We start from the raw sequence: 9,498 nt of genomic DNA on the forward strand, positions 1-9,498 counted from the left end.
ACCAATATTCGGCGATTTTTTATAATTAATATCTTGTAAACTATTGCGAAAATTACAAAATAATAAAGGATTTTTCGACTTAGTTTAGTCCGCTTTACCTGCACACGAAATATTTGACGATTCTGGGACAGCCTTATATACAGGGTGGGACAGTAAGTCTGTCCACTTACAATATTTCCGCTATTTTTAGAGATATGAAATAATATATTTATTGAAGTTGTAGGGGAGAGTGGTGTCGGTTGAAACAAAAAAAAATATTTTTTTTTGCAGCTAACCAATTTATTATAAATAAGAAAAAATTGAAATTTTTTATGAAAACAAATATATCCTTTGGCATTAATTTCAACTTAATAGATATTTAAAAAAGTAACAAATTATAAATGATATTTATCATTAATGGCATCGCCGCAACTTGTTACAATTGACACCGCGGTGGTGTCAATTGTATCACCGCCGCTTGTTTCGATTTTATATCCATTAAACTTACATGTAAACAATAAATTGAATTGATATATACCTTACTGCAAAGCTTGATATTCATATAGGTAAGTGTGATATTCATATCACACAGTATCGTCGTATTACAAATTGTTGTGGAACGAGTTGCACTAAATAATGGCGGGTAACAAAGTTTACAATCTAACCTTGATTTAACAAAAATAGGTGCTGCTACGTTTGCACTTACGAATGGCCACTCAATTTTTCGTCAATGACTTATGTCTGTTAACGGTATGCAACCGTGCATGCAATTCAGCCTTTCGTCAATAGATACAGCTATTGCGGTCAATGTTACAATTGACCCTCTGTTTCAACCGACACCACTCTCCCCTATAGCATCAAGAGGGGTACAATATACTACTAATAGTTTTTCTATAGGTGGAGGCATTTCGGAGATTTCAAGATAACCTTCACTTTTTTAAATGAGGTTGTATGATTTTTTTATACAATATGATTCCTCTAATTATTCTGCATATAAAAGTATTAAGGTAGTAATATCAAAAAATCAATAGTTTACGAGATATTTTATACTTTATTCTGATATATATTAACACAAAATATTAAATAACTCGTAAATTATTAATTTTTTTATAATCGTACCTTAATACTTTTATGAATAGGATAATGAAATGAATCAATTGGTGGAAAGAAAATACATAGTTGCTTTAAAAAAATATGTATGCACAAGCATAATTTTTTAAATAAGTAACTATGTGTTTTCTTTTCTTCAATTGAATCATCTCATTACTCTGCATATAAAAGTATTAAGGTATATTATCAAAAAATTAATAGTTTATGAGTTATTTCACATTTTATGGCAATATATGCCAGAATAAAGTATAAAGTATCTCGTAAACTATTGTTTTTTTGATATCACTACCTTAATACTTTTATATGCAGAATAATTAGAGGAATCATATTATGTAAAAAAAATCATACAATTCCATTTAAAAAAATGGAAGTGATCTTGAAATCTCCGAGACGCTTCCACCAATAGAAAAACTATTAGTAGTGTATTGTACCCCTCTAAATAATAAATATTTCGTAACTTTGAGTCCAAAATCGATTCAACGTTTTAACAAATGTAATCGTCAAGTTTAAACTCAAATATTGATTATTAACAAAGTTATTGTGTAAAATCTAACTGAGATGCCATAATACCACCTTCTTCTCTAATATATTGTACCCTTCTTCAGGGTCGAATTAAGGTTTTTGCCGCCACTAGACTGTGAAATTCTTGTCGCCCCCATTCAATTGTCCAACAACCATGTCGGCGTAAGGATAAAAAAAAAGACTATTTACAGGGATTGAGGAACCTTACCTTTATTGCACGTTTACATGTATTTAATTTTTTTAAATTATAACTTTATGCGATTTTCGCACGGCAAACTCATTAATTATAAAATTATAATCTGTTTTGACATTAAGCTCTGCTTCAATGTATAATAATGCTAAGGCATTTAATCGCTCACTGCAAAGCGTTGAAAAGTTCTTCAGATTTGTGGCCACAATTTGGAATGAATTTAATGAATCGTTCTTTCGAATCTCCTTCTTTGGTTACATAGCGTAAAATAAATGTCAGTTGGTCGACATGAGATATATCAAGAGTTGAATCAGCGCTTATTGAATAATATTTTGCCTCTTTTACTTTATTTATAATTTTTGTTAATAGCTCTCCTGACATAACTTCAATAAATTCATCACAAATTGTCGATGAAAGATAAGATATAGATCCCTTACCTTTATTTCCATGTACTTTTATACGCTCAAATAGAAACGGATTAAATTCAGCAATAAGCTCTAAAAGCATCATGTAATTGCCGTTCTGAAGAGAACCAAAGCGTTCATTAGAACCCCTGAATGGTAGACCACGAGATGCTAATTATTTAAAGACTGACACTATACGCTTTTTAAAACGTTTCGTCAATATTCTATTTCTTTTTCTATTTGTGCGGTTAAGGGGATGCTAAACCGATTACCGAACTCAATCAAGGTCGATAGTACAGACTTTTTTAATTCCAAATTCGATAATAGTGGTGACATCTTTGATTCAGTTTTTACATTATATTATATAATATATATCATTCTGTCTTACTCAAACGCATACATCTGTTCTTATCTAACATATGCCAGCAACATCTATCGCAAGACCGCGCAACTACTGCTACACGCAATTTCGGTTCTGTTGACAGTCCCAGTCTTCGCGAAGCACTTGTATACACGTATTTTTTATTCGGTGGCGACACTTTTTTTCTAGACTTTCAATCTTAGTTCTACAAACTCGTTACTGTTCGTTTCAATAATGTGACCTCAGCTGCACGCTTATTTTCATGATATGGACTCTAAAACTCTTATATCAAGCAAATATATATCTGAGGTGACAGCTGTACGAGCCAAAAGTAAGTGAATTTTTAACAAATTTTAAATTATTTTTCTCATGAGATCCAGTGCAGCTGAGTTCCTGTTTGTGCGTACTTCAATTTATGTAATAATACTTTTGCAATCCGTACATCCAATACGGAGATTTTTCACTGAATGGAAATGTGGGTAAAACAGGAGCTTTAGCATTGCCTTAAAGGATTTACTTTTTTTTTTATGTACTTTGATCCAATATTTTTATAAAAATTTTTATAAACATTTTTATAAAAAATTGGTTACCTTTTTTTAAAAAAAACGCCGTCTCCCCCCCTAAACTTGCCTCCCCTAGGCAATAGCCTAGGTTAGCCTCTAATGCTAATATGGCACTGCCCTTCTTAATGCTACACAACTTTAATTAATAAATTATTTCATATCTCTAAAAATAACGGAAATATTCTAAGTGAACATAGTTACTGCCCTACTCTGTATACATAATAATAGTCCTGGTGTTAACAATTGTCTACATATAATCCTGTCAAAATGTTTTACATATTTATTAAGAAAAAATGGATTGAGAACAGTCTGTACTTTCAGATCAGTATTTTCATCCAGTTAATGCATCGTTTTCTTTCCGATATTAAAAGCTCATATATTCCTACATGAATGTTTCGTGTTTCATCGAGCTGCATTTTGCGGATACATGCTGGAAAATCGTGTCTTATTGCACGACCTGCTTGAAACATCATTAGTATCAGTTACAGTGATTTTAAGTCATATGACCTTCTCAAGTTTGCTTCAAACGCTCGCGATCGTTTAAGTTATACGATCGTTTCCGGGACAATCCGCTAACTCGCACCATAACCTGTGTGACAGAATACCTTCGAAACCGAGCACCCGTTAAATGCAATTAGGCTGTTAAAGCGTAGTAGACTCACGAGTGCCCTGTCGACAGTTTTCTACCCTCTTCATACTTGGCGAGTACCATTAGAGGGGTATGAACCGCGATATTCCGTGACACAGCACGAAGAAAAAGATTCGGATGCTCATTGTAACGGCACGCACGATCAAGCATCAAACGATTGTTCTGTTTTACAAAGCCCTACGTAGTTTTCTGCCGACAAACAATATATTTTATATGTCATAATATATATACATTGTACATAAATAATTGTATGGTCACAATTACTTAGAATTCTTTTGTTTGCATAAAACAAGCATATAAAAAAATATTTGTTAAAAAGTTTCAATATTAATTATTTTAAAATAAAATTAAATTGTACATTTGCTACATAAAAATTAATAATATTATGTTATTTTTTTTTCTCACAGCTGCATATTATCAGTAATAAATGGTAAAATTATTGTAACAGTGCTAGTATTATGAAGACTTCCTGATTATGAGAATATTACAACTATATGAAATATCGGGATAGCTAATTTGCGTAAAACGCTAGCCAGGAAATTTGCTAATAATCTGCGTCTAAATTTGCACAAGATAAATTGATTAATTTGATAGCAGCTAACTACTATTTATATCTGTTCAAAAGTGGATCACAAATATAAGGGAATATAACCGCAGGCAATCCACAATATGGCGCTAAAAATAATTTATTAGCAGTCAATTACATGTAGCTGCGCTATTCAGTGATAATCGAGCAAACCGCATTAATTGTTAATATGTCCCAGAAAATTTAATCAGAGGGACGTTGTAATTATCGTTTCAGTGATTCATGATGTATTTGCAAATGAGTTCCTTGTGATAGAAAGTGATTATTTATACAGATCAAAATTATTCAATTTATTTTTATTTAAATATATCTCGACGATAATATTTAACGTTATCAAACAACATACATGATAAAATTAGTTGTATTTTGAAAGTCAAGTAAAACTAACTTGTATATATGTCTATATATCGCGGGAGTGTCTGCTCTCCATTTTAAAACTAGATATAATAGATATACAAATTTTTATTTTAAATTAAAATGGATTTTTTCAATCAATTACTCGTACAAAATTGTCTATCTTGAAAACTGGCTGCATGCAAATTTATCAATCGCAATCTATTTTCAATTTACCATTTTTAATCACCCGCGGAAATAAAGCTGTGTAGAAATATACTCTTTTCGATAAATTTTTTATTTAAACGTATTCTATGAAAGGTTTCTCGATTTACAAAATCGCACATGCATCCTCGGTACTGTTGCATTTCAAGCTGCGCGTAAAGAAGAATTCATAAAGTCTATAGTCAACGTTCGTATGAGGCACAGACAAGCACGTTCTGTGGGTTATCCCGCCGCCGTTTTCTTATAAAACTCGACTATATTCCTTAGAAGATAAAGGGTTGGCACGGGTTTCGGATACAGACTGAATGGCGTTGTCTACCGAAGAGCACAATGAACTTCGTACGCTTCGAGAGATGAGAAAATATTTCTTGGAAAGTCGCTGTTTGGCATGGATTTTAATGCGAATACCGTTCTCCTTTTTTTTGCTTTCGTATCTAAACTATTTAGCAAATGGTCGAACCTCTGAAATTTTTAAAGAATTTAAAACATGCATTGTTAAATCAAATTAAGAAATATCAAAAAGAAACAATGGTAAACCAATCCCTTGAGTGGAGTGATTTGAATTGCTTTAAAATAAACATCGTCCACACACATACGTAAACGTACGCCTTGAGAAAAAAATATACTAAATCTTAATATTTTTTTCAATAGCACTGTCTGAACATTTATTCACAGTAAATAAATATTTATTCGATAAAAAAATATTTCAATTAAATTAATGGTTTTTGTACCAAATAAATATATATTTACATTTAGAATAAATATTTAATCAATATTTAAATAAATATTTCTTAAAATTTAGTATATTTAGTATATTTTTTAGTGAATACTTAGTAAGTAATAAACTAAATTTGAGTCAAAAGACTCCGCACCAACCTTATGGATTTTGGCTCCCGGTGAAATTGTATGAAAATTTAGTACGTTGTCCTCCTTACTGTCCTGAGCAAACGTCTCAATAGGTACAAAGTCTAAAAATGCCTAGAGACCGAATCATGAAGCGCTAAAGTATGAAAATACGTCTATTCGGTCGGTGATAATCGATAGGATTGTAACGTATTTGTATGTGTGTGTGAGACCGGGAATCGATCCAGCCAACTAAGGTAAATCTGACACAAACGTTATACATGTAATATACAGGGTATTCGAAAAATTCCCGACCCCTTAAATATCTTGAAAATTAAGTATTTCTGAGAAAAATGTTTCATACAAAAGTTGTATAGTTTAAAATGGTCTATTTACTCAACTTATCAATTTGACCTTAGGTGGCGCCACCAAGATTAGGTCAAGATCAAATCGATTTTTTAAAACGAAACATCCTATTTTTTATTTCAGAATCTAATAGCTGGTATCAAGAACTTTTTAAAACTCTATAATAGTTATTCTTCACCGGGAGCCAAAATCCATAAGTTTGGTGAGGGGTCCTTTAATAAGTACATATTGTTAGTTAAATTGTTTAATTCCCTTATTCTAGATAAATTAAGGACACATTGAGGAACAGAAATGATCTATGGAAATGATAAAAAATAATTAAAGTAAATATAACTTAAAATTAAGAATTTAGATGTTATCAATTTAATAACGTGAAACCAATTTTGCCTATTGAAATTGCCCGCAAATATATGATAGAAAAAACGATTTTGCTGAAATATCTAAAAATTTAAGTAAATAAATTTGAAAAAATTTTGTTGGCCTATTATAATAATTTTGTTGGCCCATTATAATAATTATATTATAGGAAATTCAAGCATGATGAGTAATGCTGCAAAAGATTGACATTTTAGCAATCAGCTCGAGTGTCCTACACAATTATTTTAACAATTCAAAAAAAATTTATTTTCAAATAATAAATAAACAAAGGCTATTTGAGCCGAGCTGGGTATTTTTTACTAATAAATATATCAGTATTAAACAAAGTCACAGTTAATAAAACAAACGTTTTGATCATTTTCAGTGTTACAAAAATTATAAATTACAAAATAAATTCTTACGACTATGAGTATTGTAAAACTGATTTTCAAATTTATATCTAGTTAAATTCTTAGATAGGTACTTTACCATAACTACAAAACCATTCTTTCCATGTGCAATAACAATCTGAATAACGATGGCCAAATGGATTAACCAATTCCGCCGCACCGTGCACCGATCGGCCGCATAAATGTCTTTAATCGATGCTATTACCATCCTCGCGAGGGAATTCGGTTTACTGGTGCTCGCGATCTTAAAACTGAGTTGCGTGAGAACCGCGGGGGCGGGTATTTCTCTACGTTACTGCCAAATTTTTCGGAATCGGCAAAACTTCGCGGGACACGCATCTCATCGGATATTCGTGGAGAAACTCTCGGAAAACACGGGACACGTCGAAAACAAACGATACCGCTGCAACATCCTAATTCGCTTTTCAAATCCGCCTTATGTGCGGAATCTACGCCGCGGTGTATTCGTAAAGTTAGTTTTATGTACGTTGCCGCAATGCAATCACCGAGAAACAGTGAAATATTCTATGGAAGTACATACGATGTATGCACAATTTCCTATACGGAATACGACCCTATTTTCCTTATCCGGTGTAGCTTCGGTTATCGCGAATATCTCACGAAAGTACGGAGTTAACCGCCGAATATTTGACATTAATCGAATAAACTTGTATGCGGTAAAATGGTAAAGTTGTACTTTGTTTCGGGATCACTGATATATTTTGGCAGAAAATACAGAAAGTTTGAATAGATAATGCACTATTCATTTCGTCAAATTATACCCAATTTGTGTCATTTTAATTATTCCTGCACGGAAAGAGCAGCTGCTAAAATATTAAAAAATTTAGCAAGATACAGATCTAAAAATAACTTCGTTGGATTATCGAAGTAATTGTAGTATTCTAAATGTAGGATATTCGAGCTAATTGCTAGAATGTCAAAATTTTTTGCAGCGTTGTTCGGCAATGTTATACATTATTTTGATAACTTCACAAAATTATTTTCAAGACTATATCTACACACCCGCAAGCACGCACGCACGCACGTATATACATATCTGGAGACACTGGTAGTGTCTCGGCGCTAAGCTACGCGCAGCGACACTGCCGTGCCTCCTTTACGCGAACCGACGAGTTGCGGCAGATCGAGATTATCGGATCTCAATAACGGCTGAACCGATCGCGTTCTATGTATGCTCAATCGATAGCCACCACAGGGATTGTATGATAAAAGTGCTTTTATTTTTTTTCTAGATACCCTACGAGCGGAGATATCGCGACGCAAAGTTCCGAACTGCTACTTTTCAGAAGATTCAGTTTCAGATACGTCGTTGTCGTCATTGTTGTCATTGTTGTCGACCACATTCCGCGCATTCCTTCCCTAGTAGCACAGAACATTGGCTATACATTGGCTAAGATTGGCTAAATATTGGTTATATTGGGGATACATTGGCCAAGATTTCCCAATGTAATGCCATATTGGCTATATAACAAATGTCAATGTATAGCTAATATTGCATATCAATCATTATCCAATATTGGCTCTACATTGGCGATACATTGGCCAATATTTTCCAATGCAATGCCAATATTGGCTATATAACAGATGCCAATGTAGAGCCAATATTGAATGTCAGTTGTTACACAATATTGGCTATATAATAAATGCCAATGTGTAGCCAACATTGCATATCAATCATTATCCAATATTGGCTCTACATTGGCGATACATTGGCCAATATTTCCCAATGCGATGCCAATATTGGCTATATAGTAGATGCCAACGTATAGCCAATATTGCATGTCAGTCGTTACACAATATTGGCTATATAATAAATGCCAATGTGTACAGCCAATATTGCATGTCAATCATTACCTAATATTGTCTTTAATTATTATTTATTTATTATTTATTTATTTGTCTTTATTATTGGATATATATTGTGGATAGATTGTTTATATCATATATGTACAATTAAGTAACACATTTATTAATCGTAGGAATGGTGCAGCACATAACGTAGAAGACTCATAGGGCCGTATTCATAGTCCCACCTCAAGTGTTAAGGAATACTTGAAGGTCGCCTTAAGTCGAGTTTACCAATTTATAGTCAAAATGTCAAGATGTACTCCGTCTGACGCCTGCGCATTAGAACCAATTTCGTTCCTTCACTCAAGGGAGGATAACAGCTTCCTTGAGGACTCCTTTAGGTAGGATTCCTAACCGAATTTAGTGCGCGCGCGTGATTTGTGTATAAATCAGAGCTGATGTTTATTATCTTTATTAATATTATTGCGTGTAGTTATAAAATATGGAAGACTTTGATAACTTTTATGATATCGAAAATGTAGAAATTAATAATTGTATAGTCCGATTACAAAAACGCTATATTCGCGACGCAGAAAATCCGCTGGAATATTATTCAGATGAAGAGTTCAGGAAAAGATTCCGCTTTAAGAAAGTATCAGTACGAGATATTTTGTTGCCGATAATAGCGCAAGACTTGGAAAAGCCAACCATGCGAGGACTTCCAATTTCTCCTATGATGCAGTTACTAATTGCGTTAAGATTTTATGCCACGAATAGCTTTCAGGTAAAAT

Source organism: Trachymyrmex cornetzi, unplaced genomic scaffold (assembly GCF_001594075.2).
Source record: "Trachymyrmex cornetzi isolate Tcor2-1 unplaced genomic scaffold, Tcor1.1 scaffold359, whole genome shotgun sequence".
In the NCBI taxonomy this organism is placed as follows: Eukaryota; Metazoa; Arthropoda; class Insecta; order Hymenoptera; family Formicidae; genus Trachymyrmex; species Trachymyrmex cornetzi.